The sequence below is a fragment of the Rhinopithecus roxellana genome, chromosome 10 (assembly GCF_007565055.1).
Source record: "Rhinopithecus roxellana isolate Shanxi Qingling chromosome 10, ASM756505v1, whole genome shotgun sequence".
In the NCBI taxonomy this organism is placed as follows: Eukaryota; Metazoa; Chordata; class Mammalia; order Primates; family Cercopithecidae; genus Rhinopithecus; species Rhinopithecus roxellana.
In genome coordinates this window covers 70,516,473-70,544,187 of record NC_044558.1, presented here as the reverse complement: position 1 = coordinate 70,544,187, position 27,715 = coordinate 70,516,473, and positions in this window count along the sequence as shown.

Below are 27,715 nucleotides of genomic sequence, written 5' to 3'. Positions count from 1 at the left end.
AAACAAGATGCTTATAAGCATTTAGTATTATTCATTATAGATTAGCTACCCAACACAGGCAAATTCCCTTTAAAAATATAATTATAACCCAGATCATATAGACAGAATATTAACATGGAAATGAAATATATTTAAGTGAGAAAGATGACAAAAGGGCCATTCACTTGCTCCTTCTTGGGGCACCATGATGGATCAGAAGGGGGGTAATATTTGCCATGTTCTGAAAGGCAAGGTAGATTCAAGAAGACTATGAATCCCAGGTTTTCTTTTATAATTTCCCTTAGACTATAATATGTTTCAATGTTTTTCTCTTATTAAATGACAAAACCATTTGTCCCTTTTTATTCAGAGACAAACGTATAATCATCCTAAATATGAGATGATTTTTTGCTACTATGTGCACTTTGTATTTACAGAATCTGTATTCATCTCTATAATGGAAAAATGCCACTGCATAATGTCACTAAAGAGTGATTATAATTTTAAAAAATAAAAAGCAGGTGTATGTTTTAGATCACAAACTCAAGAAACCCTAAGGTCTTTATTTATTTATTTATTTATTTTCTGAAACTGTCACTCTGTCATCCAGGCTGGAGCGCAGTGGCATGATCTTGGCTTGCTGCAACGTCCACCTAAGGTCATTTTTGTCATAGCTGATTTGATAAACAAGTTCTGCATCTTCCCAACACGTATGTTTCCTGTAGTACTATGCAAAATGAACTAGAATTATTAAAAAATGGAAAAGCAGTTCAACTTCTAGGTGGTGGAGGATGTCTACTTTTTTGATACATTTATTCACATAAGAGTTTTGGAAAATAATATTAAATTAATTATTTAATAACATTAAATTAAATATGCCCCATTCTCCTAGAATTTTAGCAAAGAAAGCATCTTCCCTTTATGTGGATATCACATCAAATGTAAAAAATAAAAATAAAAAGTAAACTTCCTTTAACAGGCCAAATTACACTTCCTTTAAAACATGGTGGCTCATGTCTGTAATCACAGCACTTTTGGAAGCCAAGGCAGGAGGATCATTTGAGCCCAGGAGTTCGAGACCAATCTGGGCAACACAGTGAGAACTTGTCTCTGCAAAAAATTAAAAAATGAGGCAGGAGGATCACTTGGGCCCAAGAGGCCAAGGCTGTGATGAGCTGTGATCATGCTACTGCACTCCTACCTGGGTGAAAGAGCAAGACCCTGTCTCAAAAATAAATAAAATGAAACATGGATGGCTTGGCCTCCAGAATGCTAATCACACTAGCTTACAGCAGAACAGCTGCTGCCTAATCAAAGAGTTTTGGTCAGTACAACAGGACAGAGAGGAATAAATTTACCTCAGCCAAAATGCCAGTGACAATGTAACTGTAGATAATACAATCTATGCAATTTTCAAAAGTAACAAAATTACTCTGAGAAAGTACTTCAAAGTCAGAGCTAAAGATAATACCACTAGATTTTTAGATCTAAAATTTATCTTTCACAGTATGGAAACAAAATATACATATTTAAATCATTTTAGATAACATTGCCTGGAAAATGATGAGTTCAAGACACTATTGTATTCATTTATCAATCTATTTGCAACCATAAATAATGACCCATTTTGCATTGAGGAAACTATGAAATAATTTTTAAAACAACTTTTTTTGGTATTATAGATATTCCGAAAGTAAAAGATGATTTGTTTTAAGACAAAAGCCTCTATTCAACTAGGTACACAGATATAAAATGAAAAAGTATCCCAGCTATGTAAAAAATATGATAGTCAGAAGTGTGATTCTGGCTATGTTATAAAGAACACAGAGTATCATCCTGCATGCCATTGTCCACATGGGCCCCATGACAGGTTTTGGTACAATTGTGTATGCTTGTTGCCCTTCTTTTTTTTTTTTTTTAAGTTTTAGCTTCAGGGAGCACACGTGCAGGTTTGCACATGGGTGTATTGGGTCATACTGTGGTTTGGGTTTCCAGTGGGCCCATCACCCAAATAGTGAACTACCCACAGATAGTTTTTCAATTCTTGCCCCCCCTCCCCTCTTTTGGAGCTCCCAGTGACTATTATTTCCATCTTCATGTTCATGTGTACCCATTGTTTAGCTCCTTTCTTACAACTGAGAGGATGGGGCATTTGATTTTATGTTTCTGTGTTATTTCACTTAGGATAATGGCCTTCAGCAGCATCCATGTTGCTCCAAAGGACATGATTTCATTCTTTTTTATGGCTTGTAGTATTCCATGGTGTATGTGTACCACATTTTCTTTATCCAATCTACTGTTGATGGATATTTAGGCTGATTCCATGACTTTGTTATTAGGAATAATGCAGGCTTAAACAGGACATTTAGGAGCAAGCATTTATCTTTTCTTTTAATTCTTTGCTCTTTGCTAAAGATACACGGGCACAGTGAAGTGTCATAGCATGGGCAAAACTGAAGACAGGGTCGAATGGCCTAAATAACTTTCAAACCAGCTATGCTACTACTGAAGACTGTAAAGAGCTATCCACTTACAGAATGTTTGAATTGACTGTGCCTTTCTACCTTGAATTCAAAATTAATTTGTACCTCATTTTGTCTCTAAATATAGAGCTTGGAGTTGTTCAGTGGATAGTTTTCACCTTTTCTTCCAATTTAAGAGAGTGCATCTTGCCCTCATTGTCTTCAGATCTCCCACTAATTGATTTGGCTGTAATTTTGTACAGAACAATGATTTTCAATATGTGGAGGTAAGTAAAAGGCTACAGTGTTTTCTTTCCCAAATTGTGGAAGTAAAACAAGTTAATAATATTATCTTCTAATCTTAAAATAATACCTTGTTTTTCTGACATGCTTCCATGACAATAACAGAGACCTGCCCTCTAATGTCACATTAAATCTGCAGAGCAAATATTACACATAAAATGTTTCAAAGGTATGTGAAAATTTTCTTAACCCTTAGGTTAGCCAAATAATAGTTGATGGTCAACAGAATTCACCTTTATTTAGTCCTTTTTCTTTTAATTTGCTGCTACTTCTCTCCTATTCTCCATTATTTTCTTCTTTTGAACTATTCTAAACAAACTGCTCACATAGATCTAATACTGGCTGTTTGTGTCAGTCATTAACAGTCCCGAAAAACAGTATAATTGCTTTTAACTCATAGGTATCTTCATAACTTCGGTTGCTATCATTGTTCAAAAATATGGGCTAGTAACATGTTATAAATGCTATGTGTTCTTGAAATATTTTTGTTACATTTTGTGGAAGACACAGAAGCACCAATGGGGAATGTAAGAAGAGAGAATGAATCCATGTTCTTGGTGGAGAATGTCAGGCATGTGGAGGTTTATACTTGGCTTGTCTGATTGCTACTTTGACTCCTGCTGAGGAGGTGTTGTAAAGGCTGATGAGATAGCAGCCCATACAAGGCACCAAGCTGGAGTGAGAGACAAACCAGGCCCACCCACCCTGTCTAGACCTTACAGCTTTGATTTTGTTGTTTCTAGTTATATTGTTGCACATACTTATAGGAATTGAGTCATTTTGTGATAATTTAATAGTATATTAATTTTAAAAGAATCAAAGTAACAGGGAACGGGCTGTATGAATGTACAGATGTTAACATTTTATAATCTAAAGGTAAAAAAATTATCTCCATACACCACAAATGTACATTTTTCTCTAAGTATCCCATTAATCTAGGTATTCACCAGATTTCAGCCTTCAATCCTCATTAATCCTCAACCTCACAATCTCCATGGGGGCAGCTTCTGTTCTCATGACTCCAGTTATATCAGTAGATTTATAATCTCCAAACCTGTATCTTGAACTGGTCTACTCATTTGAGCTCCAGACCCGTATATGTGACTGCCTGCTAAATACCCTGCATCTTTCCTACTTTACATTTCCAAATCCGAATGAATTCCACCTCCACTACCCATAGTGTTCTTTATCTTTGTACGCTGTCAGCGAATGCCGTCACCATTCACCTAATCATCAAAAGCAACACTGAGGTCTTGGCTTCTTTCTTCTTCGTCACCTCAACGCCAACAATTCTGGTCTTCTAAATTCTTTTCGTATCTAGATCTCAAAGCTGGCCATTCCCTTAGACAATTCCTTTATAATATACTAGGATAGCCCAAGATCCTAGAAGACTACTAGATATAGACTCTCAGTTATGCTTTCAATAAATATTTGTTAACTGCTTGATCACCCAATTCACCAAATAGAATACACTTAATAGATCTAATATAGATTTTAACCTTTTTATATATCATTTGCTTAGCAAATTGCTCACATACCCATGAGTCCAGATTTTTGATAAGACACTGAATCATAAAACGATGCTGATCAAAACCATAGAAAATATTTCTACTCTATTTACTATAAGCCAGAGATGTATTATATCAGAGTTCCATTGGCACATGGATTTCATCTTCTTTTGAGTACTCAGGCTGAGCAAAAATTACTAGAGAGTGCAAGGGAATAGAAGAAGTTGGACAGAGGAGAGAATTTGAGTTATTTAACCTCATTTTTCCTACCTTCTAAAGTCAGATTTATCTACATTCAGTATAGTTTTAGATCTACCAATTGGTATATGATCTTGACAAACCAGAAAAGAAGAAAGAATGTGTCAGCAAATTTGGTTCTGTCTTGACTGAACGTTACCTTGTTGGAATGGTCCTTTTGTGTGCCATCTATTTTTTCAACCTTCTAAATGTAAGAGGTATGCTCCTTGTGTTAGCATTGATATGATCCCGGAATTGTTAACTCTACATTTTGGCCAAACCTTTGTTTTCCGTGATAAACATGTCCAAATCCACCTGAGATATTGAGCCTACCCCCAATCACAGCTAATGACCTTTTTCTTTGGACTATCTTTGACCCTCACCTTCGGTAATGATGAGTGACTGGGGAGACCTACTTGGGGAAAGGTAAATTAGCTTCACATTCTTTATATTTAATCTCAAAAGAAAGTCAGATTTATATATTCCCTAAAGAGACAGACCAGCTCCTAGGCCTACAAGAGGTGAAGATAATTTCATTAAATGTATTAACTTATTGATACTCAAAGTGTAGTTTATGAACCAGCTATACTGACATAACTGCTAGCTTGTGAGGAATACAGTATCTAGGGCTCCATTTCAGATATACTGTATTATAATCTTTTTACAAGATCCCTAGGTGATTCTAATGCATATTAAAGTGAGATGAGGGGGGCGGAGCAAGATGGCCGAATAGGAACAACTCCAGTCTCCAACTCCCAGCGCGAGCGACACAGAAGACCGGTGATTTCTGCATTTTCAACTGAGGTACTGGGGTCATCTCACTAGGGAGTGCCGGACAATCGGTGCTGGTCAGCTGCTGCAGCCTGACCAGCGAGAGCTGAAGCAGGGCGAGGCATCGCCTCACCTGGAAGCGCAAGGGGGAAGGGGATCCGTTTTCCTAGCCAGGGGAACTGAGACACACAACACCTGGAAAATCGGGTAACTCCCACCCCAATACTGCGCTGTAAGCATACAGGCATTCCAGGAGAATATATCCCACACCTGGCCGGGAGGGTCCCACGCCCACGAAGCCTCCCTCACTGCTAACACAGCAGTCTGCCGCGATCTATCCGCAAGGCAGCAGCGAGGCTGGGGGAGGGGCGCCCGCCATTGCTGAGGCTTAAGTAGGTAAACAAAGCCGCTGGGAAGCTCGAACTGGGTGGAGCTCACAGCAGCTCAAGGAAGCCTGCCTGTCTCTGTAGTCTCCACCTCTGGGGACAGCGCACAGCTGAAGACCAACAGGGGAAGTAGCGGGAGCCGGTGCAGACGCGAACGACTCTGTCTGACAGCTTTGGGGAGAGCCGCGGATCTCCCAACGCGGAGGTTGAGATCTGAGAACGGACAGACTGCCTGCTCAGGTGTGTCCCTGACCCCTGAGTAGCCTAGCTGGGAGAAATCCCCCACTAGGGGCAGTCTGACACCCCACACCTCACAGGGTGGAGTACACCCCTGAGAGGACACTTCCAAAGGAAGAATCAGACAGGTACACTCGCTGTTCAGCAATATTCTATCTTCGGCAACCTCTGCTGCTGATACCCAGGCAAACAGGGTCTGGAGTGGACCTCAAGCAATCTCCAACAGACCAACAGAGAGTCCTTCTGACTGTCAGAAGGAAAACTATCAAACAGGAAGGACACCTATACCAAAACCCCATCAGTTCGTCACCACCATCAAAGACCAGAGACAGATAAAACCACAAAGATGGGGAAGAAGCAGGGCAGAAAAGCTGGAAATTCAAAAAATAAGAGTGCATCTCCCCCTGCAAAGGAGCGCAGCCCATCACCAGCAACGGATCAAAGCTGGTCAGAGAATGACTTGGACGAGAGGAGAGAAGAAGGCTTCAGTCCATCAAACTTATCAGAGCTAAAGGAGGAATTACGTACCCAGCGCAAAGAAACTAAAAATCTTGAAAAAAGAGTGGAAGAATTGACAGCTAGACTCATTAATGCAGAGAAGATCATAAACGAAATGACAGAGATGAAAACCATGACACGAGAAATACGTGACAAATGCACAAGCTTCAGTAACCGACTCGATCAACTGGAAGAAAGAGTATCAGCGATTGAAGATCAAATGAATGAAATGAAGCGAGAAGAGAAACCAAAAGAAAAAAGAAGAAAAAGAAATGAGCAAAGCCTGCAAGAAGTATGGGATTACGTAAAAAGACCAAATCTACGTCTGATTGGGGTGCCTGAAAGTGAGGGGGAAAATGGAACCAAGTTGGAAAACACTCTTCAGGATATCATCCAGGAGAACTTCCCCAACCTAGTAGGGCAGGCCAACATTCAAATTCAGGAAATACAGAGAACGCCACAAAGATACTCCTCCAGAAGAGCAACTCCAAGACACATAATTGCCAGATTCACCAAAGTTGAAATGAAGGAAAAAATCTTAAGGGCAGCCAGAGAGAAAGGTCGGGTCACCCACAAAGGGAAGCCCATCAGACTAACAGCAGATCTCTCAGCAGAAACTCTACAAGCCAGAAGAGAGTGGGGGCCAATATTCAACGTTCTTAAAGAAAAGAATTTTAAACCCAGAATTTCATATCCAGCCAAACTAAGTTTCATAAGTGAAGGAGAAATAAAATCCTTTACAGATAAGCAAATGCTTAGAGATTTTGTCACCACTAGGCCTGCCTTACAAGAGACCCTGAAGGAAGCCCTAAACATGGAAAGGAACAACCGGTACCAGCCATCACAAAAACTTGGCAAAATGTAAAGACCATCGAGGCTAGGAAGAAACTGCATCAACTAACGAGCAAAATAACCAGTTAATATCATAATGGCAGGATCAAGTTCACACATAACAATATTAACCTTAAATGTTAATGGACTAAATGCTCCAATTAAAAGACACAGACTGGCAAACTGGATAAAGAGTCAAGACCCATCAGTCTGCTGTATTCAGGAGACCCATCTCACATGCAGAGACATACATAGGCTCAAAATAAAGGGATGGAGGAAGATCTACCAAGCAAATGGAGAACAAAAAAAAGCAGGGGTTGCAATCCTAGTCTCTGATAAAACAGACTTTAAACCATCAAAGATCAAAAGAGACAAAGAAGGCCATTACATAATGGTAAAGGGATCAATTCAACAGGAAGAGCTAACTCTCCTAAATATATATGCACCCAATACAGGAGCACCCAGATTCATAAAGCAAGTCCTTAGAGACTTACAAAGAGACTTAGACTCCCATACAATAATAATGGGAGACTTCAACACTCCACTGTCAACATTAGACAGATCAACGAGACAGAAAGTTAACAAGGATATCCAGGAATTGAACTCATCTCTGCACCAAGCGGACCTAATAGACATCTATAGAACTCTCCACCCCAAATCAACAGAATATACATTCTTCTCAGCACCACATTGCACTTATTCCAAAATTGACCACATAATTGGAAGTAAAGTACTCCTCAGCAAATGTAAAAGAACAGAAATTATAACAAACTGTCTCTCAGACCACAGTGCAATCAAACTAGAACTCAGGACTAAGAAACTCAATCAAAACCGCTCAACTACATGGAAACTGAACAACCTGCTCCTGAATGACTACTGGGTACATAACGAAATGAAAGCGGAAATAAAGATGTTCTTTGAAACCAATGAGAACAAAGATACAACATACCAGAATCTCTGGGACACATTTAAAGCAGTGTGTAGAGGGAAATTTATAGCACTAAATGCCCACAAGAGAAAACAGGAAAGATCTAAAATTGACACTCTAACATCACAATTAAAAGAACTAGAGAGGCAAGAGCAATCACATTCAAAAGCTAGCAGAAGGCAAGAAATAACTAAGATCAGAGCAGAACTGAAGGAGATAGAGACACAAAAAACCCTCCAAAAAATCAATGAATCCAGGAGTTGGTTTTTTGAAAAGATCAACAAAATTGACAGACCGCTAGCAAGGCTAATAAAGAAAAAAAGAGAGAGGAATCAAATAGATGCAATAAAAAATGATAAAGGGGATATCACCACTGACCCCACAGAAATACAAACTACCATCAGAGAATACTATAAACGCCTCTATGCAAATCAACTAGAAAATCTAGAAGAAATGGATAATTTCCTGGACACTTACACTCTCCCAAGGCTAAACCAGGAAGAAGTTGAATCCCTGAATAGACCAATAGCAGGCTCTGAAATTGAGGCAACAATTAATAGCCTACCCACCAAAAAAAGTCCAGGACCAGATGGATTCACAGCTGAATTCTACCAGAGGTACAAGGAGGAGCTGGTACCATTCCTTCTGAAACTATTCCAATCAATAGAAAAAGAGGGAATCCTCCCTAACTCATTTTATGAGGCCAACATCATCCTGATACCAAAGCCTGGCAGAGACACAACAAAAAAAGAGAATTTTAGACCAATATCCCTGATGAACATTGATGCAAAAATCCTCAATAAAATACTGGCAAACCGGATTCAGCAACACATCAAAAAGCTTATCCACCATGATCAAGTGGGCTTCATCCCTGGGATGCAAGGCTGGTTCAACATTCGCAAATCAATAAACGTAATCCAGCATATAAACAGAACCAAAGACAAGAACCACATGATTGTCTCAATAGATGCAGAAAAGGCTTTTGACAAAATTCAACAGCCCTTCATGCTAAAAACGCTCAATAAATTCGGTATTGATGGAACGTACCTCAAAATAATAAGAGCTATTTATGACAGACCCACAGCTAATATCATACTGAATGGGCAAAAACTGGAAAAATTCCCTTTGAAAACTGGCACAAGACAGGGATGCCCTCTCTCACCACTCCTATTCAACATAGTGTTGGAAGTTCTGGCTAGGGCAATCAGGCAAGAGAAAGAAATCAAGGGTATCCAGTTAGGAAAAGAAGAAGTCAAATTGTCCCTGTTTGCAGATGACATGATTGTATATTTAGAAAACCCCATCGTCTCAGCCCAAAATCTCCTTAAGCTGATAAGCAACTTCAGCAAAGTCTCAGGATACAAAATTAATGTGCAAAAATCACAAGCATTCTTATACACCAGCAACAGACAAGCAGAGAGCCAAATCAGGAATGAACTTCCATTCACAATTGCTTCAAAGAGAATAAAATACCTAGGAATCCAGCTTACAAGGGATGTAAAGGACCTCTTCAAGGAGAACTACAAACCACTGCTCAGTGAAATCAAAGAGGACACAAACAAATGGAAGAACATACCATGCTCATGGATAGGAAGAATCAATATCGTGAAAATGGCCATACTCCCCAAGGTTATTTATAGATTCAATGCCATCCCCATCAAGCTACCAATGACTTTCTTCACAGAATTGGAAAAAACTGCTTTAAAGTTCATATGGAACCAAAAAAGAGCCCGCATTGCCAAGACAATCCTAAGTCAAAAGGACAAAGCTGGAGGCGTCACGCTACCTGACTTCAAACTATACTACAAGGCTACAGTAACCAAAACAGCATGGTACTGGTACCAAAACAGAGATATAGACCAATGGAACAGAACAGAGTCCTCAGAAATAATACCGCACATCTACAGCCATCTGATCTTTGACAAACCTGAGAGAAACAAGAAATGGGGAAAGGATTCCCTATTTAATAAATGGTGCTGGGAAAATTGGCTAGCCATAAGTAGAAAGCTGAAACTGGATCCTTTCCTTACCCCTTATACGAAAATTAATTCAAGATGGATTAGAGACTTAAATGTTAGACCTAATACCATAAAAACCCTAGAAGAAAATCTAGGTAGTACCATTCAGGACATAGGCATGGGCAAGGACTTCATGTCTAAAACACCAAAAGCAACGGCAGCAAAAGCAAAAATTGACAAATGGGATCTAATTAAACTAAAGAGCTTTTGCACAGCAAAAGAAACTACCATCAGAGTGAACAGGCAACCTACAGAATGGGAGAAAATTTTTGCAACCTACTCATCTGACAAAGGGCTAATATCCAGAATCTACAAAGAACTCAAACAAATATACGAGAAAAAAACAAACAACCCCATCAAAAAGTGGGGAAAGGATATGAACAGACATTTCTCAAAAGAAGATATTCATACAGCCAACAGACACATGAAAAAATGCTCATCATCACTGGCCATCAGAGAAATGCAAATCAAAACCACAATGAGATACCATCTCACACCAGTTAGAATGGCAATCATTAAGAAGTCAGGAAACAACAGGTGTTGGAGAGGATGTGGAGAAATAGGAACACTTTTACACTGTTGGTGGGATTGTAAACTAGTTCAACCATTATGGAAAACAGTATGGCAATTCCTCAAGGATCTAGAACTAGATGTACCATATGACCCAGCCATCCCACTACTGGGTATATACCCAAAGGATTATAAATTAGTCTACTACAAAGACACATGTACACGTATGTTTATTGCGGCACTATTCACAATAGCAAAGACTTGGAATCAACCCAAATGTCCATCTGTGACAGACTGGATTAAGAAAATGTGGCACATATACACCATGGAATACTATGCAGCCATAAAAAAGGATGAGTTTGCGTCCTTTGTAGGGACATGGATGCAGCTGGAAACCATCATTCTTAGCAAACTATCACAAGAAGAGAAAACCAAACACCGCATGTTCTCACTCATAGGTGGGAACTGAACAATGAGATCACTTGGACTCGGGAAGGGGAACATCACACACTGGGGTCTATCATGGGGAGGGGGGAGGGGGGAGGAGGGAGGGATTGCATTGGGGAGTTATACATGATATAAATGATGAATTGATGGGTGCTGACGAGTTGATGGGTGCAGCACACCAACATGGCATAAGTTTACATATGTAACAAACCTGCACGTTATGCACATGTACCCTAGAACTTAAAGTATAATAAAAAAAAAAAAAAAAAAAAAAAAAAAAAAAAAAAAAAAAAAAATAAAGTGAGATGAGCTGTATTAAATATCTCAAACAATAATGTATCAAACAAGGAATATTGATCAATTATGAACACTATTTTTAAAATGCTTGTCCCTGAAGAAAATGATCAGAATCTATTCCAGTAGAGTTTAGAGGAAAAGAAGTCAGTCTTAAAGTATTTGCACTGGCAGAGTCATTCCTACTGTGAGCTCATCCTCTATAAGCATTTCTCCAAAAGTAATATATGCCTAGCATTTATATCTGTCCTTAAGAGGTGGAGGAATGAGGAATCATAAACCCACTTATGATCAAAGACATTCCTGGATTAGATGTGGGCACCTTAAAGCAATGATTAAAGCTCGTGAGCTCCTTATTCACTCTATATGGTTATTCTTATTATAGCAAAAATCCTTATAATTTTTTATTCTTCTTATAGATTCAGCAGAGAGCCTTACTTGACATCTAATTAAACTGTTCCAACTCTGAACTCTTCATCAGTTTGAACAATTCTTGTGTGACTCTTTTTGCCCATAACATTTGTCACTGTGTTTATATCTAAGTTTGGAAAAACTCAAGCCTATAACAATTTATGACAATTAGATGTTCAGTGCCTTGGTTTCTTACTCTCTTTCTTCCTTTTTATATAGTCTTTATTCTTTTCTTGCATTCTTTTCATCCTTCTTTCTTTCTTCTTTCTTTCCTTTCTTCCCCATCCCTCTCCTTCCCTTCCTCTTTTTATTTCTTGCTTTCTTCCCTACTTCTTTCTTATTACTTCTAAACCATTAATACAGTAAATATCTCTTTGTTTAAACCATTGTGAAATCTACATACTTGGGAAATATAATATAAGAATTTCCCTTGTACATTCTTCCAGATTGGTAAACAGTATCCTCAGAAAATATGACTGCAATTTTCTGTATCAGATGAGATTAGGGAATAAGGAATATCAAAGGGTTGGGATCAAGGAATAAAATATCCATTTGCCAAAATCATTGTTTTAAATAAGGCAAATCTTTGTGTCAGGCCCAATGTCCACTCATAAGAAATAATAGACCTTCTCTTTTGATAATCGAATGGTGAAAATTCCCTGCACACTGGCAAGCAGTGAAGAAATGTTGCTTCAAGCAGGATTATAGATGCCTTTAAATCATACCAGGTAAAGCTGCCTATGTAAAGAACTAGCTCAAATTTTTTAAAGGAAAATCATGTATATTGAGAGCAAGTGCGTATGACAAAAAGAGCGCTAAACTACAAGCTGGCAACTCAGAGAGATAGTCCTAGGTTCTGCCATTCTCTGGCAATCACTGATGAGTTACTTCAAGTCTTGGACCCTCATGTGTTCAACTGTAAAATGAGAAATCGGATCTTTCCAGTCCCTTCCAATTTCAATATCCTTTTGTCAATGATTTGTCATAAAAACGATGTCAAAAAAACAGTAGTGAGGTTTAAATGAAATAAGTGAAGAGAAAAAAATGGAATATGAAAGAGAGTGGGTTGAAGTATGGAACGAAGTAGTTCCATACTGCTATGGATAAATATACAGCTATACATAGCTGTATGAATGAATAAATATACATCTATTTATTTATGAACAAACGAGATCAATTTAACAGGCAAATTTTTTGCTATGCTTGTGGTCTATGGGTGTTCTAAATATGACACAGTCTTTGCTCACTGGCAGGTCAGAACCTTGTCTGGTCACTAGGCTAAATTTCAGCAGTGAGCTTGAGACCCCACAGAACATGAAGGGTGCGTTTTCAGGAGATGATATAGATTCCTAGGGACCACTACTACAGAGAGAAACATTCTCTGTTCTGTTTCACAGATACTGCTTGACAGCAAACACACAAGCATTGAGTATATTACTTGTTTTTTCCTGTGCTTTCTACATGAATGAAAGGGGTCGAGAAAGCAGAAAGTATCAGTAAGAGTTCTCCCAATAACTCCAAAATAGATTCTGACAGTTTGATAGAAAATTAAGTTTTTAATTTCATCATTTCATTCTTTGAGTCTCAGAAGACTAAGACTCTCCTTCCTCTTTCTTTCTTTTGGTTTTCTTTTGTTTGTTTTTTTTTATTTTTTTAGACGGAGTCTTACTCTGTCTCCCAAAGGCTGGAGTACAGTGGTGCAATCTCAGCTCACTGCAACCTCTGCCTCCCAGGTTCTAGTTGTTCTCTGCCTCAGCCTCCCAAGTAGCTGGGATTACAGGCATGTGTCACCATAAGCCAGCTAATTTTTTTTTTTTTTTTTTTTTTTTTTTTTTGTATTTTTAGTAGAGAGGAGGTTTCACCATGTTGGGCAGGCTGGTTTCAAACTCCTAGCCTCAGGTGATCCAACCATCTCCCAAAATGCTGGGATGACAGGCATGAGCCACCGTGCCTGGCCGCTCTTTTTCTTTCAATGTATTTATTTTGGGAAAATTATCTTGAAACTTTAAAACTTTCCTGCTTAACTACTCTATGATTTCTGCAGAGCCTGAGTAACTCCCAAAATTCAAAGATCACCATTCTTTACAAGTCCGCTCAGTATAACATGCTTGTGTTCACACAGAGAAATGAACTGTAGTATTTCATGCTCATTCCGAGTGTTAACTGTTGGCAGGGCAAAACTGTTGGTAATCCTTTCCCCAGCTGCAAAATAACCTCTGGGTATCATATCATTAGATCCAATGACAATAAAAATGCACAATAACTTAACAAATCTACAATTAATTAACTTATTAAGACTCAAAAAATTAAGATTACCAAAGTTTCACATGCTGATATCAAATGATCTTATTTATAGAAGATACATATTAAATTTTTTTGTTATATCACATGAAATTTATGTTAAATTTAACTAACTTCATCTGACAGTGGTTTATTTGGCTAGGACGCACAGTAGTATATATTTGCCAGGAAGATTGCTGTTTAATAAGCAGAAAATAATTGAAATCATAAATGTTTGTGGAGGACTGGAATGTTCTACACTAAGACTAAATTTCACTGATATTTTTAAATTATAACAGCAGTTTGGAATGTCAAGTGTCTGATGTACTGTGTACTATGAAACGATACACAAATATCCTATATTTTGAGACAAGTCTAGTAGTTTTAGTCTTTCCACTGCCCCCCAGAGGGGGTAAAAACAAATTAAAGGAAAAAAACTTCTCTACAGTCAGCTACTATAAATCAACATTAGGAGGAAATTATTCTGCTAAAGGGTTTCTTCAGAAATTTGTGTGTGGAAACCATCAGCCAAAGCAAAACAAAACAAAAAAAAATAGAGAAAATTTTTAAGTGACAAAGAAATCCTCAGCTGGAATTTATACTTAGCAAGTGTGCTAGGGATGGGGTGTCAGGCAGCTGTATAATGCATGCTTTCCTGGTGTAAGGCAGGAAATGGAGCATTTCTAAGCACATCCCATTACTTAAATGCATGAAAGCACTCACTGGAACAGCTGGGTTTTTTTCAAAGCTTTTACCCTTCATTTAGTCTGGATAAAGTAACTCATTTTAAAGCTAATTGTAGGTTGCTCTTAAATACAGTGTGAGGGGTCTCCAATTTATGATTCTCCTTTTCTTTATGGCAAAGATAAAAGTACTGTGTGTGCATGTATATGTATGTGAGTGTGTTTCAGTTGAAAGGCTTTAATATGTTTATTTCCTAGAGGATACTAATGGTCTTCTTAGCAGAGATATATTTTTGTTCTATTGATATGTTTCTGGGTAACCCTTTATTCTTTCTTCATTTTAATGTATGTTTTATGCTTATCACTCTTCTAAACAATTCTCAATAGAGTTTGATCAGAAAACGTGATCCCTTTGATCAGAAAAGGTGTTTCCACTATTTTACAGTCTAATAAAAGCTATTTTTCAGAAAATAAACATTAAAAGTTTATTAATGTCACTGTACACTGCCAGTGGGAGATATAGATGCAAAAGTTCTGGTTGTCAATGTTCAGGAGGCTTATAATTAATCTACAAGATAAATTTTATGTAAATATTTTATATATAAATATACAAACACATTATATTTGACTTCCACATTATATAATGGCACATATAATGAGGGAAGTTAAATTTATATTTATTCTTCAATACTTTTTAAATTTTTATATTTTAAGTTGCCAATAAAAATTATATATATTTATCATGTATAATATGTTGTTTTGAAATACAGTATGTATACGTTGTGAAATGACTAAATAGAGCTAATTAACATATGCATTACCTCACATACTTACATTTTTCTGTGGCAAGAATGCTTAAAATCTACTCTGTTAACATTTTTCAAGAATACAATACGTTCTTAATAACTATGGTCACCACATTGTACAGTAGATTATGGTAGATCACTTGAACTCCAATCTACCGGAAATTCTGTATCCTTTAACCAACATTTTCCCATAACCACTATTATATTTTCTACCGCTATGAGTTCAACTTTTTTAGATTCCACACATAAGTGAGATCACGTGGTATTGATCTTTCCATGCCTGGCTTATTTCACCTAACATAATGTCCCCTAGGTTCATCCATATTCTAAAAAATGACAAGATTTCATTCTTTCTTCAGGCTGAATAGAATTCTATTGCGTGTGTGTGTGTATATATGTGTGTGTGTGTGTGTGTGTGTACACATACCACATTTATATATATATATGTGGTATGGTGTGCATGCCACAATTTTTAAATCCATTCATCCATTGACGGACACTTAGGTTGGTTCCATGTCTTGGTTATTGTGAATAATGCCACATTGAACATGGGAATACAGATATCACTTCAAAATACTGATTTCATTTCCTTTGGATATATACCCAGTAATGGAATTCCTAGATCATATGGTAGTTCTTTATTTAATTGAGGAACCTCCATTCTGTTTTTCATAATGGCTGTATTAATTTACATTCCCACCAGCAGGTGGATTCCCTTTTATTCACATCCTCTCCAACACGTATCTTTTGTCTTTTTGATAATAGCCTTCCTAATAGGTGTGAAGTGATGTATCCTTGTGGTGTGAGTTTACAAATTTCCATCATAATTAGTAATATTGAGCATTTTTTCATATACCTGTTGGCCATTTGTATGTCTTCTTTTGAGAAATGTCTATTCAGATCCTTTGCTCTTTTTTAATTGACTCGTTTTCTCACAATTGAGTTGAGTTCCTTATGTTTTGGAAAGTAATCTTTAAACAGCTATACGATCTGCAAATATTTTCTCCCATTCTGTAGGTTGTCTCTTCATTCTGTTGATTGTTTCCTTGGCTGTGCAGAAACTTTTTAGTTTGATGTAATTTCATTTTGCTATTTTTGCTTTTGTTGCCTGTGCTACTAAAGTCATATTCAAAAAAGTCATTACTTAGACCAATGTAATGGAACTTGTTTTCTTCTAGTAGTTTTACAATTTCAGGTCTTAATTTAAGTCTTTAATCTATTTTTAGTTGATTTATACGTGTGGTATGAGATGACAGTCGAATTTCATTCTTCTACATATGAATATCTACTTTTCCCAGCATCATTTATTGAAAAGGCTGTCCTTTTCTCATTCTGTGTTCTTGACATCCTTGCCAAAGATCAATTGACCCTAAATGCATGAATTTATTTCTATGTCTTTTTTCCATTCCATTGGTCTATGTGTTTGTTTTTATGGAAGTATCACACTGTTTTGATTACCGTGGTTTTACAGTATATTTTGACATCAGGAGTATGATGTCTCCAGCTTTGTTCCTTTCGCACAAGATTGCTTTGCTATTCAAGGTCTCTTGTGCACTCCATACGAATTTTAAAATTGTTTTTATGTATTTCTGTGAAAAATGTCCTTGCAATTTTGATAAAGATTGCATTAAATCTGTAAATTACTATACATAATATGTACATTTTAACACTATTAACTCTTTCATCCTATCAACATGGGATATCTTTTCATTTTTTGTGCCTTTAGTTTTATCAATATTTTATAGTTTTCGGTATACAGGTCTTTCATCTCCTCAATTAAATTTATTCCTAAGTATTTTTTGTAGCTATTTTAAATTGGATTATTTTCTTGATTTCTTTTTCTGATAGTTCATTGCTAGTGTATAGACATGTTACTGATATTTGTATGTTGATTTTATATCCTGCAAACTTACTGATTGTGTTTATTAGTTCTAACCGGTTTGGGTGGAATTTTTAAGGTTTTCTGTATATGAATTCATATCATCTGCAAACAGGTACAATTTAACTTCCTCCCCTTCTATTTGAATGCCTTTATTTCTTTCCCTTACCTAATTGCTGTGTGTAGTAATTCCACTGCTATATTGAATGTAAGTGATGAGAAAGTATTCTTGTCTTGTTCCTGATCTTACAGGAAAAGCCTTCAACTTTTCACCATTGAATATGATATTACCTGTGGGTTTGTCATACATGGCCTATATTGGGTTGCAGTTCATTCTTTCTATACCTAATTTGTGGACAGTTTTTTTATCGTGAATGGATGTTTAATTTTGTCAAATGCTTTTTCTGCATCTATTGAAATGAGTTTGAAAGTATTCCTTATTCTTCATTTTTCTGGGGAGAAGTTTGAAAAGGATTTGTATTTGTTCTTCTTTAAATGTTTAGAAGAATTCAGCGTTGAAGTCATCAGGTCCTGGGCTTTTCTTTCATGAGAATCATTCTACTATTGATTCAGTCTCATCACTCACTATTGGTCTGTTCAGATTTTTTGTTTCTTCATGATTTAAAAATTAATATTTTAAGATCAAGTTATATATTATATTTCAAGGGCAAAAATACATTTTGCTATTACTTAGGGTAGAACCATCAGAAAAGTCCATCTATATTGCTTTATTTTATAACTATATTAAGGTATAAATGAGGTCAATAAAATTCCCATATTTAAATTTTATAATTTAATCATCTTTGACATAAGTATACACATGTGAGATCTTCACCACAATCAAGAAAAACATTTCCATCAACTCATATGCCCCTTTGTAATCCACCCCTTTCTCCACCCCTCCCCCGAGTCAATGATCTGTTTTTTGTTCCTGTAGATTAGTTTACATTTTCTGGAATTTTATATAAATGTAATTATAGAATACATACTCTATTTTCTCCAGCTTTTTTCATTCAGCCTAATGATTCTGTGATTCACCCATGTGATTGTTTGCATTCATTTGCCTTTTTTTAACTGAAGACTAGTATCCATTTTAGGTCTTAACAACAATTTGTTGACCCATTCTTCTTTTGATTGGCATTTGAGTATTTACCAGTTTGAGGCTTCTATAAATAAAGCTGCTATAATGTACCATGTACAAATCTTAGACTTTTTATTGACTATCTTCCTGGGAATTAAAAGGTAGAGTTGCATAGTATATGTATGTTCATTTAAGAAAGTACCAGACTCGTCCAAAGTAGTTCTATCATTTTATATCCCCTTCAGCAGTAATGAGAATTTCAGTTGATACACATCCTTACCAACACTTAATATGGTTACTTTAAAAAATCTCCACCCAAATCAACAGAATATGCATTCTTCTGAGCACCATATTACACTTATTCTAAAATTGACCACAAAATCGGAAGTAAAAGACTCCTCAGCAAATGCAGAAGAACAGAAATCACAACAAACTGTCTGTCAGACCACGGTGCAATCAAATTAGAACTCAGGATTAAGAAACTCACTCAAAACTGCACAACTACATAGAAACAGAACAACCTGCTCCTGAATGACTGCTGGGTAAATAACGAAATGAAGACAGAAATAAAGATGTTCTTCTAACTAGTGTGAGATGGTATCTCACTGTGGTTTTGATTTGCATTTCTCTGATGGCCAGAGATGACGAACATTTTTTCATGTGTCTGTTGGCTGTATGCATGTCTTCTTTTGAGAAATGTCTGTTCATATCCCTTGCCCACTTTTTGATGGGGTTGTTTGTTTTTTTCTTGTAAATTTGTTTGAGTTCTTTGTAGGTTCTAGATACTAGCCCTTTGTCAGATGAGTAGATTGCAAAAATTTTCTCCCATTTTGTAGGTTGCCTGTTCACTCTGATGGTAGAATGGCAATCATTAAAAAATCAGGAAACAACAGGTGCTGGAGAGGATGTGGAGAAATAGGAACACTTTTACACTGTTGGTGGGATTGTAAAGTAGTTCAACCATTATGGAAAACAGTATGGCGATTCCTCAAGGATCTAGAACTAGAAGTACCATATGACCCAGCCATTCCATTACTGGGGATATACCCAAAGGATTATAAATCATGCTGCTATAAAGACACATGTACACGTATGTTCATTGCGGCACCATTCACTTGGAATCAACCCAAATGTCCATCAGTGACAGACTGGATTAAGAAAATGTTTCACATATACACCATGGAATACTATGCAGTCATAAAAAAGGATGAGTTTGCGTCCTTTGTAGGGACATGGATGCAGCTGGAAACCATCATTCTCAGGAAACTACCGCAAGAACGGAAAACCAAACACCGCATGTTCTCACTCATAGGTGGGAACTGAACAATGAGATCACTTGGACGCGGGAAGGGGAACATCACACACCGGGGCCTATTTTGGGGAGAGGGGAGGGGGGAGGGATTGCATTGGGAGTTATACCTGATGTAAATGATGAGTTGATGGGTGCGGAAGACTTGATGGGTGCAGCACACCAACATGGCACAAGTATACATATGTAACAAACCTGCACGTTATGCACATGTACCCTAGAACTTAAAGTATAATAATAAAAAAAGAAGAAAGAAAGAAAAAAAAAAGAAATAAAGATGTTCTTCGAAACCAATGAGAAAAAAGACACATCATACCAGAATCTCTGGGACACATTTAGAGCAGTGTGTAGAGGGAAATTTACAGCACTAAATGCCCACAAGAGGAAGCACGAAAGATCTAAAATTGACACCCTAACATGACAATTAAAAGAACTAGAGAAGCAAGAGCAAACAAATTCAAAAGCCAGCGGAAGGCAAGAAATAACTAAGATCAGGGCAGAACTGAAGGATATGGAGACACAAAAAAAATCTTTCAAAAAATCAATGAATTCAGAAGCTGGTTTATTGAAAAGATCAACAAAATAGATAGACTGCTAGCAAGACCACTAAAGAAGAAAAGAGAGAAGAATCAAATAGACACAATAAAAAGTGATAAAGGGGATATCACCACCGACCCCACAGAAATACAAACCACTGTCAGAGAATACTATAAACACTGCTATGGAAATAAACTAGAAAACCTAGAAGAAATGGATAATTTCCTGGACACTTACACTCTCCCAAGACTAAACCAGGAAGAAGTTGAATCTTTGAATAGTCCAACAACAGATTCTGAAATTGAGGCAATAATTAATAGCCTACCAACCAAACAAAGTCCAGGACCAGACGGATTCACAGCCGAATTCTACCAGAGGTACAAGGAGAAGCTGGTACCATTCCTTCTGAAACTATTCCAATCAACAGAAAAAGAGGGAATCCTCCCTAACTCATTTTATGAGGCCAGCATCATCCTGATACCAAAGCCTGACAGAGACACAACAAAAAAAGAAAATTTTAGGCCAATATCCCTGGTGAACATTGATGTGAAAAATCCTCTATAAAATACTGGCAAACCGAATCCAGCAGCACATCAAAAAGCTTATCCACCATGATCAAGTGAGCTTCATCCCTGGGATGCAAGGCTTTCAACAAAATTCAACAGTGCTTCATGCTAAAAACTCTCCATAAACTAGATATTGATAGAATGTATCTCACAATAATAAGAGCTATTCATGATAAACCCACAGCCAATATCATACTGAATGGGCAAAAACTGGAAATATTCCCTTGGAAAGCTGGCACAAGGCAAGGATACCCTCTCTCACCACTCCTATTCAACATAGTGTTGGAAGTTCTGGCCAGGGCAATCTGGCAAGAGAAAGAAATAAAAGGTATTCAATTAGGAAAAGAGGAAGTCAAATTGTTCCTATTTGCAGGTGGCAGATGATATGATTGTATATTTAGAAAACCCCATCGTCTCAGCCCAAAATCTCCTTAAGCTGATTAGCAACTTCAGCAAAGTCTCAGGATACAAAATCAATGTTCAAAAATCGCAAGCATTCTTATACACCAGTAACAGACAGAGAGCCAAATCATGAGTGAACTCCCATTGACTATTGCTTCAAAGAGAATAAGATACCTAGGAATCCAGTTTACAAGGGATGTGAAGGACCTCTTCAAGGAGAACTACAAACCACTGCTCTTGAAATAAAAGAAGACATAAACAATTGGAAGAACATTCCATACCAGTGGATAGAAGGAATCAATATTGTGAAAATGGCCATACTGCCCAAAGTAATTTATAGATTCAATGCCATCCCCATCAAGCCACCAATTACTTTCATCACAGAATTATTTTAAAAAATTCTTTAAAATTCATATGGAACAAAAAAACCCACATAGCCAAGATAACCCTAAGCAAAAAGAACAAAGCTGGAGGCATCACGCGACCTGACTTCAAACTATACTACAAGTTTACAGTAACCAAAACAGCATGGTACTGGTACCAAAAGAGATATATAGACAAATTGAACAGAACAGAGGACTCAGAAATAACACTACACATCTACAACCATCTGATCTTTGACAAACTTGACAAAAACAGGCAATGGGGAAAGGATTCCCTGTTGAATAAACAGTGCTGGGAAAAACTGGCTAGCCTTAAGTAGAAAGCTGAAACCGGATCCCTTCCTTAAACCTTGTATAAAAATTAACTCAAGATGGACTAAAGACTTCATTGTAGGACTTAAAACCATAAAAACCCTAGAAGAAAACCTAGGCAATACCACTCAGGACATAGGCATGGGCAAAGACTTCATGACTAAAACACCAAAAGCAATGGCAACAAAAGCCACAATTGACAAATGGGATCTAATTAAACTAAAGAGCTTCTGCACAGCAAAAGAAACTATCATCAGAGTGAATGGGAAACCTTCAGAATGGGAGAAAACTTTAGCAATCTACCCATCTGACAAAGGGCTAATATCCAGAATCTACAGAACTCAAACAAATTTACAAGAAAAAAACAACCCCATCAAAAAGTGGGCAAAGGATATGAACAGACACTTCTCAAAAGAAGACATTTATGCAGCTAATAGACATATGAAAAAATGCTCATCATCATCGGTCATCAGAGAAATACAAATCAAAACCACAATGAAATACCATCTCATGCCAGTTAGAATGGCGATCATTAAAAAGTCAGAAAACAACAGATGCTGGAGAGGATGTGCAGAAATAGGGATGCTTTTACACCATTGATGGGATTGTAAATTAGTTCAACCATCATGGAAGACAGTGTGGCAATTCCTCAAGGATCTAGAACTAGAAATACCATATGACCCAGTGATCCCATTACTGGGTATATACCCAAAGGATTATAAATCATGCCACTATAAGGACACATGCACACATGTGTTTATTGCGGTACTATTCCCAATAGCAAAGACTTGGAACCAACCCAAATGTCCATCAGTGACAGACTGGATTAAGAAAATGTGGCACATATACACCATGGAATACTATGCAGCCAAAAAAAAGCAGAGTTCATGTACTTCACAGGGACGTGGATGAAGCTGGAAACTATCATTTTCAGCAAACTATCACAAGGACAGAAAACCACATGTTCTCACTCGTAAGTGGCAGTTGAACAATGAGAACGTATGAACACAGGGAGGGGAACATCACATACTGGAGCCTGTCGGGGGATGGGGTTTGAGGGAGGGATAGCATTAGGAGAAATACCTAATGTAAATGACGAGTTGATGAGTGCAGCAAACCAACACGGCACATGTATACCTATGTAACAAACCTGCATGTTGTGCACATGTACCATAGAACTTAAAGTATAATTAAAAGAAAAAAATCTTAGACATTTTAGTATCTGAGTTGTGGTATCTCCTTGTGATTTTAATTTGCATTTCCTTAATAACTAGTAACTTTGAACATTTTCCCATCGTCCATTAGGTTGCTTGTTGATCATTTACTTGTAAGAGTTCTTTATATACTTGGTATATAATTCTTTTGTTTGATATGTGTATTGCAAATAATTTTTACCAGTTTGCAGCTTGTCTTTTGATTGGCTTAATTGTGTGTTTTGAAGAGCAAACTTTTAAATTTTGATTGAAACAAATTTTTTTTGAGACAGGCTCTAGAGTAAAGTGGCGCTGTCTTGATTCACTGCAACCTTACCTCCTGGGCTCGAGCAATCCTCCCACCTGAGCCTCCTTGAGTAGCTGAGACTACAGGTGGATGCCACAATGCCTGGCTATTTTTTTTTATTTTGTTTTTTGAGACAAAGTCTCACTCTGGCACCCAGGCTGGAGTGCAGTGGTGCCATATGGGCTCATTGCAACCTCTACCTCCGGGTTCAAGTGATTCTTGTGCCTTAGCCTCCCAAGTAGCTGAGATTACAGGCATGCACCACCACGACCAGCTAATTTTTGTGTTGTTGGTAGAGACAGGGTTTTGCCATGTTGGCCAGGCTGGTCTCAAACTCCTAGCCTCAACTGATCCACCCACCTCGGACTCCCGAAGTGCTGGGATTGCAAGCGTAAGCCACCATGTACAGCCTGACAAATTTTTCAAAACACTTTTTCTTTCATGACTCATGCTTTTATTGTTCTAATAAGCAGACGTTTCCCTAACCCAAGATCACAGATATTTTCTCACATGTTTCTTCTAGAAATTTTATATTTAAATTTATGATTTAATTTTTTTTAATTTTTGTGGGTACACAGTAATTGTATATATTTATGGGGTACATGAGATGTTTTGATACAGACATGCAATGTGAAATAAGCACATTGTGAAGAATGAGATATCCATCTCTTCAATCATTTATCCATTGAGTTGCAAACAACCCAGTTACTCTTTATTTTAAAATGTACATTTACTATTGACTATAGTCACCCTGTTTTACTAGCAAATAGTGGGTCTTATTTATTCTAACTATTTTTTATACCCATTAACTATCCCCTTCTCCCCTCCAGCACCCGCCCCCCGACCCCGCGCCCCACTACTCTGCCCACACTCTAGTAACCATCTTTCTATTCTCTTTGTCCATGAGTTCAGTGGTTTTGATTTTTAGATCCCACAAATAAGTGAGAATGTGTGATGTTTGACTTTCTGTGCCTGGCTTATTTCACCTAACATAATGACCTCAATTTCCATCCATGTTGTTGCAAATGACTGAATCTCATTCTTTTTTATGGCTGAATAGCACTCCATTGTGTATATGTACCACATTTTCTTTATCCATTCATCTGTTGATGGACACTTAGGTTGCTTCCAAATCTTAACTATTGTGAACAGTGCTGCAACAAACAGGAATGGAGATCTCTTTCATATACTGATTTCCTTTCTTTTGTGTATATACCCAGCAGTGGGATTGCTGGATCATATGGTAGCTCTACTTTTAGTTTTTCGAGGAACTTCCAAACTGTTCTCCATAGTGGTTATACTAATTTACATTCTCATCAACAGTGTACACATTTTTCACACATTCTTGCCAACATTTGTTATTGCCTGTCTTTTGGATATAAGCCATTTTAACTGGGGTGAGATGATATCTCCTTGTAGTTTTGATTTGCATTTCTCTGATGATCAATGATGTTGAGCATCTTTTCATATGCCCATTTGCCATTCATATGTCTTCTTTTGAGAAATGTCTTTTCAAATTTTTTGCTCAGTTTTTTATTGGATTCTTAGATTTTTTCCTATAGAGTTGTTTGAACTCCTTATATATTCTGGTTATTAGTCTTTTGTCATATGGGTAGTTTGCATATATTTTCTCTCATTCTGTGGGTTGTCTCTTACTTTGTTGATTGTACCCTTTGTTGTGCAGAAGTTTTAACTTAATGTGATCCTATTTATCCATTTTTGCTTTGGTTGCCTGTGCTTGTGGGGTGTTACTCAAGAAATACCCCATACCCTGGGGCCAATGGACATTGTCCATACCAATGTCCTGCAGAGTCTCCTAGATATTTTCTTATAGTAGTTTCCTAGTTTGAGGTCTGAGATTTAAGTCTTTAATTCATTTTGACGTGATTTTTGTATATGATAAGAGATGGGGTCTAGCTTCAGTCTTCTGCATATGGATATCCAGTTTTCCCCACACCATTTATTAAAGAGACTGTCTTTTCCCCAATGTATGTTCTTGGCACGTTTGTTGAAAATTAGTTCACTGTAAGTATATGGCTTTGTCTCTGGGTTCTCTATGCTGTTCCATTGGTCTTGTGTCTGTTTTTATGCCAGTACCATGTTATTTTAATTATTATAGCTCTGTAGTATAATTTGAAGTCAGGTTATGTAATTCCTCCAATTTTGTTCTTTTGGCTTAGGATAGCTTTGGCTATTCCGGGTTTGCAGTGGTTCCATATAAGTTTTAGGATTTTTTTTTTAATTTCTGTGAAAAATGTCATTGGTATTTTGATAGGAATTGCATTGAATCTGTACATTTCTTTGGGTAGTTTGGATATTTTAACAATATTAATTCTTCCAATCTCTGAACATGCTATGTTTTTGTTCTTTTCATTTTTGGGAGTGTTCTCTTCCATTTTCTTCACCAATATTTTACAGTCTTCATTATAGAGATCTTTCACTTTTTTGGTTAATTCCTAAGTATTTAATTGTATGTGTGGCTACTGTAAATGGAATTACTTTTTTTTCAGATTGTTTGCTGTTAGCATATAGAAATGCTACTGGTTTTTGTATGTTGATTTTGTATCCTGCAACTTTGCTGACTTTGTTTATCAGTTATAATAGTTTGCCTTTAGAGTCTTTCAGTTTTTTTAAATATAAGACTGTATCATCAGCAAACAATGATAATTTGACTTTTTCCTTTGCAGTGTGGATGCCCTTTATATCCTTCTTTTGTCTGATTACTCTAGCTAGGATTTCCAGTACTGTGTTGAATAACAGTGGTGATAATGCGCATCCTTGACGTTTTCCACATCTTGGAGGAAAACCTTTCTGTTTCTTCTCATTTAGTATGTTACTAGCTGTGGGCCTGTCATAGATGGTTTTTATTATGCTGATGTATATTCCTTCAATATCCAGTTTTTTGAAAGTTTTTATCATGAAGAGATGTTGAATTTTATCAAATGTTTTTTCAGCATCAATCGAAAGGATCATATGGTTTTTGTCCTTCACTCTGTTGATATGATATATCATATTGATTGATTTGCATATGTGGAACCATCTTTGTATCCCAGGGATAAATCCCACTTGGTCATGATGAATGATCTTTCCAACATATTGTTGAATTTGGTTTGGTAGTATTTTGTTGAGGATTTTTTTTTTTTTTTTTTTTTGAGACGGAGTCTCCCTCTGTCGCCCAGGCTGGAGTGCAGTGGCCGGATCTTGGCTCACTGCAAGCTCCGTCTCCTGGGTTAACGCCATTCTCCTGCCTCAGCCTCCCCAGTAGCTGGGACTACAGGCGCCCGCCACCTCGCCCGGCTAGTTTTTTGTATTTTTTAGTAGAGACGAGGTTTCACCATGTTCGCCAGGATGGTCTCGATCTCCTGACCTCGTGATCCGCCCGTCTCGGCCTCCCAAAGTGCTGGGATTACAGGCTTGAGCCACCGCGCCCGGCCTGTTGAGGATTTTTGAATCAATATTCATCAGAGATATTGGCCAATAGTTTTCTTTTTCTTTTGACATAACTTTGGTTTTGGTATCAGGGTAATACCAGCCTCATAAAATGAGTTTGGAAGTATTCCCTCCTTCTCTATTTTTCATAATAGTTTGAGTAGGATTGGTATTAGTTCTTCCTTAAATGTTTGGTAGAATTTAGCAGTGAACCCGTCAGGTCCCAGGTTTTTCTTTACTGACAGACTTTTTATTATGCCTTTGTCTCACTACTTATTATTGGTCTTTTCTTGTTTGGGATTTCTTCCTGGTTCTATCATGGTATATGTGTCTAGGAATTTGTCCATTTCTTCTAGATTTTCCAATTGATTGGCATATAGTTGCTATGAAGGATTCTTTGAATTTCTGCTGTATCAGTTATAATGTCTCCTTTTTCATTTCTGATTTTATTTATTTGGGTCTTCTCTGTTTTTTTCTTAGTTAAAAAGATTGCCACTTTGTTTAACTTTTCGAAAAACAACAGTTTGTTTCATTGATCTTTTGTATTTTTTTATTTCAATTTCATTTATTTCTGCTCTGATCTTTCTTCTTTATTTTCTTCTACTAATTTTGGGTTTGGTTTGCTCTTGCTTTCCTCATTCTTTAAAACACACATTAGATTGTCTATTTGAATTTTTTCTTCTTTCTTGATATAGGCGCTTACAGCTATAAATTTCCCTCTTAGTAGT